Source organism: Haemaphysalis longicornis, unplaced genomic scaffold (genome assembly GCF_048455015.1).
Source record: "Haemaphysalis longicornis isolate Haplotype H1 unplaced genomic scaffold, Haemaphysalis longicornis Haplotype H1 scaffold_1, whole genome shotgun sequence".
NCBI lineage: Eukaryota > Metazoa > Arthropoda > Arachnida > Ixodida > Ixodidae > Haemaphysalis > Haemaphysalis longicornis.
The window spans coordinates 62,800,434-62,809,952 of NW_027526203.1; the positions used below are offsets into that span (position 1 = coordinate 62,800,434).

Below are 9,519 nucleotides of genomic sequence, written 5' to 3' on the forward strand. Positions count from 1 at the left end.
TGTTTTCCCTTATCGGAACCTTCAATTTGATGTCGGGGACACCCAGTGGCATCACTGTGAATTTTAACCTAATTTATGACCCATTTTGACTATGTCATGATAATTATCAGGAAGCACGTGATTACCCTCATCGAGACCTTTAATTTGATACGCCACACGCCCTAGCGTCACGAACTTGAATTTTAACTGAATCTATGACTTACCTGACTACGTCATGATATATCCATAACTCATTTTCGTCCCGAATGATTCCCCACATCGAGACCTTGAATTTGATTCGATTCCCCACATGCCCTCGCAGCGTCATTTTGAATTTTAACCCAATCTATGACTCATTATGACTGCGTAATGACTCAATCAGGAAGCATTTTTTTTATTTACCCCGCGTTATTCCGTTAATCCGGACCTTTCGTTTGATACCTTACACGCCTTAGCTTCATCAGTTTCACTTTTCACCCAATCTAATGTGGTCATTATTCTGTCTTAAGGGGCGCTGCCCTGTCAATTCAGCTAATTCATTTGAAACAGCAGAAAGGACAGCCCCCACCCCCATTTCCCCCCGGCTCTCACCTCTTCCTTTGTGACCCCTAGTATATCAAGGTGTTAACAGTAGCAGGCGAACAACCAGCACGCCAGCGCCGCCGTGTGCTTTCCCACCACCCTTTCCCACGCTCTTAGTGGATCCGTCAGGAGGAAAAGTTAAGACAACCCTTTTTTAAGACCTCACCAGTCAATTATTACCCACGCGCCCAGCCGCGAAAATTAAGTATACAGCAAGTGCTTATGGCCATGAAAATTCAACAAGAAATTAAAAAAATCAGACACCCCTTCCCTCCCAACCGATCATTCAGATCGCGATTGGTGCCGTACCCGCAGGTAACCCGAATTTCGAGCCCACAGTGACGCATGAATCTTAACAGCCAACCATAGCTGCCTGCTAGGCTACTCATATTGTCACGAAGACAAGGACGATGCAGTTGTGTTAAATAAGAAACACGTTTATTGGAGCGAACTTGTGCTCCCCTAACAACTCAAAAGAATACAGAGGCGGCGAAGCAGCGGTCAACAAAGTGACTTGCACAGGCGAGTGTCGTCGAATCGAATGCCCCGGCGTCCGCACTGCAGGCTTTTTATCTTTTGCGCGCGTGGTTCTCGAAACGGCGATTCGCATCGAGAACATAGTAGATCCAAGAAGATTATTCTGGGCTGTTCACGTTAGATCGGAATGCTCTCCCTATCACAACAGATAACACATGCGGCACAGAAAGAAAGAATGGAACACGCGCTTCCCTTGGCGCAGAGATAACACAGACCGGCGCAGCCGGGCGGTAAAAGCAAAACACAAATAAACAAACCCAACGTATGGTTCGCGGCATTACCCCCCCCCCTCTAAGAGTGCATCGACCCGATGCTAACATAAGCGACAGTCCGAACAAATGAAAATAAAAGTTCGTCATCGTCTGTAGAAAGGTTTTAAGCGAACCACGTGGACGACTTCAGGCCGCGTGCGTCGTCGTGATGTGCCGTAGTCACCATCGGGGATCACTTCGTAGGTAAGTTGGCCAACACGTCGTAGAATCTGGTAGGGTCCGAAATACCGTCGCAGGAGCTTCTCACTGAGTCCGCGTCGTCGGATGGGAGTCCAAACCCACACACGATCCCCTGGTTGGTACTCGGCGTCTCGGCGTCGGAGGTTGTAGCGGCCCGCATCCACCAGCTGCTGGTCCGTTATACGAACTCGAGCAAGCTGGCGGGCCTCCTCCGCACGTTGAAGATATCCGTGGACGTCGGCGTTGAGGTCGTCGTCTTCTACGTGCGGAAGCATGGCGTCGAGCATCGTAGTCGGCCTTCTACCGTAGACAAGCTCGAACGGCGTCAGCTGTGTCGTCTCCTGGATAGCCGTGTTGTACGCAAACGTGACATACGGGAGCACTTCGTCCCAAGTCTTATGTTCAACGTCAACGTACATTGACAGCATATCTGCGATTGTCTTGTTCAGACGTTCTGTTAGTCCGTTCGTTTGGGGGTGGTACGCCGTCGTTCTTCGGTGATCTGTGTTGCTGTAGCGTAATATTCCTTGCATCAGCTCCGCAGTAAATGCCGTTCCGCGGTCTGTGATTAGGACTTCCGGGGCTCCATGTCGCAGCACAACTTGGCTTATAAAGAACTTCGCCACTTCTTGTGCAGTCCCCCTCAGAAGAGCGGCGGTCTCTGCGTAGCGCGTCATGTAGTCTGTCGCTACGACAATCCACTTGTTCTGTGATCGTGACGTAGGGAACGGGCCTAAAAGGTCCATTCCAATCTGTTGAAATGGTCTCGATGGGACGGTGATCGGTTGCAGAAGTCCGGCGGGTCTTGTCGAAGGCGTTTTTCGTCGCTGGTAGTCACGGCAGCTCCGGACGTAGTGGGTGACGTCAGAGGTAAGGCCGGGCCAGTAGTACCTCGCCTTGATTTTTCCAATAGTGCGGGCTGTGCCCAGATGTCCGGAAGACGAGTCGTCGTGGCACGCTTCCAAAATTTCGTCACGAAGGTCCGCGGGGATGACGAGAAGGTAATTCGCTCTTGTTCCGGGGCTGAAATTCTTCTTCACAAGGACGGAGTTTCTCAGGCTGAATGCTGGTAAGCTGCGTTTGAAGGTCCTAGGAACGGCAACGTTGCATCCCTCCAGGTACTCGATTATGACGCGTAAGTCGGGGTCGGCACGCTGCTGGGCGGCTAGGTCGCTCTCCGTCACGATCCCGAAGAACACGCTCTCTTCGTCAGAGTCTTGTGGTGGTGGGTCGACGGGGGCGCGGGACAGGCAGTCGGCGTCGGAGTGTGTCCTGCCGGATTTATACACGACTGTAACGTCGAACTCCTGCAGGCGCAAGCTCCACCGCCCAAGACGGCCAGAGGGGTCCTTCAAATTGGCGAGCCAACACAGCGCATGGTGGTCTGTTACAACCTTGAATGGCCTTCCATACACGTATGGGCGAAATTTTGAAATCGCCCATATAATAGCCAGGCACTCTTTCTCAGAGGCAGAATAGTTTTTCTCCTCCTTCGACAGACCACGGCTAGCATAGGCGATTACCCTTTCGCAGCCGATTTGCTTTTGGACAAGGACGGCACCCAAGCCTATATCACTGGCGTCCGTATGCATTTCCGTTTCGGCATTTCCGTCGAAATGAGCGAGCACGGGCGGGCTTTGCAGGCGTTTTTGCAGCTCGCCGAAGGCTTTTTCTTGGTCGTTGGCCAGGGAGAGGGCGAGGTGCGTCGACGGAGAAACCACACAGTCCGAGTCTGTTGTATGGGCAGCGACGGTAAATGTGGTCGGCCTCTCCGCAGTGGTAGCACAGAGGACGGTTATAGGGAGTTCGTTATACGTCCGTCTTCCTCGGCGTCTGGTTTCGGGCTACCGGGGGTCGGGCGGGTGACAGTGGGCGGCGGTACGGCGGGGCCTCTTGACGGCGTGTTGGAGCAGGGCGGGGTCGACGAACAGCCGCGGAGTATGTCATAGCTTGTGGCTCTCGGGGTACCTCGGATGGCGTAGAAGTTCCCAACGCTTGTTGTACTTCTTCTCTAATCACGTCGGTGAGGGAAGCGACTTGGGGCTGCGGCGGCGTTGGGAGAAGTTTCCCGCAGCTCCTCTCTCACTATTGCGCGGATAGTCTCGCGTAGGCTGTCGGCCGGGATCCGCGTGCTGCCAAAGTCGTTCGCATTGGCCGCGGCAACAAAGTTGCGGTCATACTGCTTAGCACGCATTTCGAGGGCTTTCTCAATGGTGCTGGCTTCGGTCACGAATTCGGCGACGGTTTTGGGCGGATTTCGGACAAGTCCAGCAAACAGTTCCTCCTTCACTCCGCGCATTAAGAAGCGCAACTTCTTTTCTTCCGTCATTTCGGGGTCCGCGCGGCGAAATAGCTGCTCCATCTCCTCAACGAAGATCACGACACCTTCGTTGGGGTGTTGCATGCGCGTTTCCAACAAAAGGGCGGCTCTTTCTTTCCGCACGACGGTAGTGAAGGTCTTAGTAAACTCGCTTTTGAACTGAGCCCTGTTTGTCAAGGAGCTCTCGTGGTTCTCGAACCAGGTGCGAGCCGAATCTTCCAAGTAAAAGAAAACGTGCCGGAACGTTTCTGCGTCGTCCCACCTGTTGAATTTCCGGACGCGCTCCAGTTTCTCCAACCATTCTTCTGGGTCTTCTGCGGGGGCTCCTCGGAACGATGGCGGTTCCCGGGGCTGCTGCAGGACGATTGGCGACGTTGTTTCTTGCACCATGGTGTTGGTTGCAGCGTTCCTTTTCTTGGGCCCTTCGGGCATCAAACAGAACTCGGGCGGTAAATCTTGCAGGCGGGGGCGGGCTCTTGTTGGACTGACTTGGCAGCTTTTCGAGGTTGTAGTGGGCATGAAGGGTGCGTACCCAGCTGAAAGGGGTGCTATCTTTCGTCAAGCGCGTGAGTGGCTCTGCAATGCGTGCGAAGTTTGCGACGAAGCGCCGGTAGTATGCGCACAGCCCGAGAAATCTCTTCACGCCCTTCTTGTCTTTCGGCCTTGGGAAGTTCGCAATGGCTGAAGTTTTTGGCGGGTCAGGTAGGACTTCCGCGGCGTTGACGACGTGGCCCAAGAACTTGAGTTCCCCGTATGCGAAACGGCACTTTTCAGGCTTCAGCGTCAACCCCGACGTACGAATGGCCTCGAGTACACACTCCAACCTTGCAAGGTGTTCGTCGAAAGTCCGGGCGAATACCACTACGTCGTCGAGGTATACGAGGCAGGTGTGCCACTTAAGGCCAGCTAGCAGTGTCCATGACTCTTTGAAACGTCGCTGGTGCTGTGCACAGCCCAAACGGCATCACCTTGAACTCGTATAGGCCGTCTGGGGTTATAAATGCAGTCTTCTCTCGGTCTTTCTCGTCCACTTCAATTTGCCAGTAGCCGGTCTTCAGGTCCATCGATGAGAAGTACTTCGCGTGGCAGAGGTGGTCGAGGGCGTCGTCGATTCGGGGGAGGGGGTACACGTCCTTTTTCGTGATTTTGTTCAGTCGCCGGTAGCCAACGCAAAACCTTAATGTGCCGTCTTTTTTCTTTGAGATCGACCACGTGAGATCGACGAGTATCTATCTGAAACCAGCCGTAGCCCAGCGCGTTTCAACCGTTCGCCGTCGCCCTACCCCTACCAATCGCCGAACCGCCGTAGCAACGCTGACTTCGCCCGTGGAAGGTCCTCCAGCCCACGTGGGGGAAACTAAAGGCGGCAACTTCTGGAGGTGAAGTTGCTCTACGGCGAAAAACTAGAAACCCTCCAACGACGCAAGGACGCCCTGAAGACAGTGATTCACGACATGCCCTCATCCCGACGACCCGACCTAACCCTGACGAGACTCCCGAACACGACGACAGCTACACGGCGCGACGCGTACCCGACCTGACCGAGACGTTCGTTGAGAAGACGACGTCAACGACGATGCACAGTGCCCGACCATCAACACGTACAAGCAGAGATACGACGCCCCGACGAACCCGGAACTCGAGGACGACTGCATCTGACGTCAAGGTGTCCATCGACGGCTTTGACGTAGTCGCCCTCGTAGACACGGGAGCTGGCTATTCGGTAATGAGCGGACCATTTGCGTCTAAACTGAAGAAAGTTATGACCAGATGGGACGGTCCGCACATACGCACAGCAGGAGGCCACCTCGTGACGCCAAGTGGAACGTGCACATCGCGCGTCACCATAGATGGCACAACGTACCCTGCGGCGTTCGTCGTTCTGCCTAACTGCTCCCGCGACGTGATTCTCGGAATGGACTTTTTGACGGACAACGGCGCAATAATTGATCTGCAGACCAAGTCGATAACATTTTCCTCCAATCACTCCACGACGCCGCAGCCGAACCGCGATCACCGTGCTGCTGTCAGGATCGCCGACGATCACATCACCCTGCTACCCCGCACCTCCACCAGTTGTCACGAAGACAAGGACGATGCAGTTGTGTTGAATGAGAAACACGTTTATTGGAGCGAACTTGTGCTCCCCTAACAACTCAAAAGAATACAGAGGTGGCGAAGCAGCGGTCAACAAAGTGACTTGCACAGGCGAGTGTCGTCGAATCGAATGCCCCGGCGAGGCTTTTTATCTTTTGGCGCGCGTGGTTCTCGAAACGTCGATTCGCATCGAGAACATAGTAGATCCAAGAAGATTATTCTGGGCTGTTCACGTTAGATCGGAATGCTCTCCCTATCACGACAGATAACACATGCGGCACAGAAAGAAAGAATGGAACACGCGCTTCCCTTGGCGCAGAGATAACACAGACCGGCGCAGCCGGGCGGTAAAAGCAAAACACAAATAAACAAACCCAATGTATGGTTCGCGCCAATATGTACTCAAACTCAAAATGGACTCAAAACTCATATGTACTCAGAACTCAAAATGTACTCAAAACTCAATATGTACTCAAACTCAAAATGTACTCAAACTCAATATGTACTCAAACTCAAAATGTACTCAAACTCAAAATGGACACAGAACTCAAAATGGACTCAAACTCAAAATGTACTCAGAACTCAAAATGGACTCAAACTCGAAATGTACTCAGAACTAAAAATGGACTCAAACTCAAGGTGTACTCAGAACTCAAAATGGACTCAAACTCAAAATGTACTCAGAACTCAAAATGGACTCAAACTCAAAATGTACTCAGAACTCAAAATGGACTCAAACTCAAAATGTACTCAGAACTCAAAATGGACTCAAACTCAAAATGTACTCAGAACTCAAAATGGACTCAAACTCAAATCGTACTCAGAACTCAAAATGGACTCAGAAATCTCTAGGTCTCAAGCATACTCAAACTCAATCGGACTCAAACTCAGTCGGGATCACTCGGGTCAAACTCACTCAAGCTCAAACTCACCATGCCACACTAGCCTCGCGCTCACTCAAACTCAAACTCACGCGTGAGTTTGAGTCCAAATGAGTCTGAGTGAGTGGACTCATGAGTGAGTTCGCCGACCTCTGGTTGGAGACCTGTCTTCTATAGGCTACGGCATCGAAGTCCTTTAAGCGAAGGCTGCAACGAGCGAGGCGCCCTGAAGGGTCGTTTAAAATTTTTCAACCAACATAGGGAGTGATGGTCAGTTACCACCACGAAATGTCTGCCATAAATATATGGGCGAAATTTGGTCACTGCCCCCACTGCTGCGAAGAATTTATTTTATATAGCTAAAATATTTGCTCGAAAATACATCCAGATGCTCCAGCGAACACATCCAGGCCGGAGCCCACTAGCCACCTATTCATACAGTGTATCTTGATTTTTACAACTCTCGCACAACCGTTTCTGGTCAGAGGCCAAGCAGAGGTACCGTTAGTTGTAAGTTACTACTACAACAGAAGGATCAACATTTGGGCGAGTTGGTACTGGTTATGTATCATCTTGACGAAACAGCGTGTCCCCGTGTCCCCGTTTTTTAGCGTGTCCTAGTGTCCCTGTTTTTTACGCTGTTTCGTCAAGATGATACATAACTACTACTACAACTACAGATTGGAGGATCAAACTCTAGCTAAAGCACTTTCCATTTACTTTAACAAACACTCAAAACCGCTACCTCTCCCTGAACCACCCGTCAGTATATTTATCAATTACTGCATAAAAACAGTGATTTATGTTCGTAAAGTTAACAATGCTGACGTCTGCAAATTAATATTGAATGCAGCTACGACCCGGCGTATGCTAGACACTCCTTTCAATCAGGGCTGGGCAGAGATACTTCAAAATGTATTCTGGAATACAGATGTCCCGATACATGCTCTGGGCGCCTAAAATACAGATACTAAGATACATGTAAATTAGACGTAACGGGATATTACTGAGATACTTGCGCAATTTGCACAAAAAAGTATTCTGTAATACAGATACAAGATACAGATACAAACTTGGTATACATACATGACAAGGTATAACTGACGTGCAGGTACTTGCAAGCAGTTGTGAACAAATCAAAGAAAAAAACAGCAAGTAAAAGTAAATGCAAAAACAAAAGAAAATTAAATAACGAAAAGACTAATAATACACAATCATCATAAGTTTACACAATCACGCGGCGGAGGTCTTTAAATAAATTGATAATACATCTTTGTTTTTATGTTTAACTAGGTCATTTACCATAATAAGTCTAAATTTCAGCGGCTGATTCTTTAGTTAGTTACACTTAAGCAAAAGCAGCTTCTCAAACAAGGTGTCTTCTAGACAACGTCGATTGTGTCTGAGCACGAGGCTCGAAAACGAGAAAAGTCTCTCAACCGGTGCAGAAGAACACAAGTTTGTGTTGTAATGAACGAACACAGACTTAATGGCTGGGAAGTCCTGCAGCGTAGCGGAATCCTTCCTCGGGTCGTCAAGGTACCGAAAAACTTCCGCTCGAACATGCGTATGCTCTGACCGTCCTGATGTCGGGAAGTCTTCATTTTCGAAGGCGTAGAAGCCGTGGTTCGTCGCAGCTGATGACGTATCGTCGTAAGAGTTCTTATGGTCCGGTCCATGAGCTTCTGCTGCTCGCAAGAACAAGCTTTCGAAGTCTGAAGCTCTCGGAACTTTGTTTGGGGCCCACCGCATTTTGAAGTATGGGTGCGAGCACGATGCAATTATTGCCTCTTCATTTTCCATCCTTAAGAGGCCAGAGAACCGCTTCTGCAAGCCCGAGAGGCAGCTGTCTAGTATCACTGATCCCTGTCGTACCTTTCCTTTCTGCGCAAGCAGCTTTTTTCTACTGTGACGATGGTAGGCAGAAGCTCTCCGTAGTATCCGCTGCGGCTTTTCTGCAATACATCAACTGCTGCAAAATATAGTATACAAAATATTTTGTCAATTTGCAAGCTATTTTCTACGCTTGGTGAGCGCAAACAAATGTCCCTAGAAATATACGAGCAAACGTACTTCACCTGCGGCATTCGGGTAGATTACGCCCCGATACTCGTCCAGGAAGTCGAATTCTGTGTCTCTGAATTGTGGGAGGTCGAGCTTTCCCGAGAGTGTCTTCAGTTTCTCTTTATCGGTGAGCAGGACACCCAGGGCATGGTAGAGAGAGCTCCAACGCGTGACGCATGGTGTTGACAGCTGCCTTCCAAGACCTGATGCCACCACCTGTGCAGACTTTGGCCGATTCGATGAGACCCTATACAGAGCGCATTTCGCCATTGCGGTGTCGTGGAGACGACTGCACACGGGGCTGATGGCGAGTGCCTTCTTGACATCTGCGGTTGCCACAAGGCTCAATGTATGACATGCGCACCTCAGGTTATGAGGAAGCGATGGCCCGGGAAGTTCATGGCGGAAGATGACGTCCTCTTCGGAATCTGAACAATCAAAGAATGTGAAAATACGCCCGAAATATCTGCGAAGAAAATAGCTTAGGGACAAGATACTATTCTTTCGATGACACTCAAGTATACCGTCAGTGGCGGCGTCAATTCCGAATTCTTTGAAAGCTTTCACAAAATTCCTCCCGTTGTCGGTCACAGTGCCTACAATTTTG

The 9,519-nt window shown here is 50.3% G+C and overlaps 1 pseudogene; it reads right to left on the bottom strand.

Moving 5' to 3' along the window:
- LOC144174863 (uncharacterized) overlaps positions 1 to 9,286 on the bottom strand; it is a 162,313-nt pseudogene extending 153,027 nt beyond the window's left edge.
- Between the last annotated feature and the right edge of the window lie 233 nt (positions 9,287 to 9,519).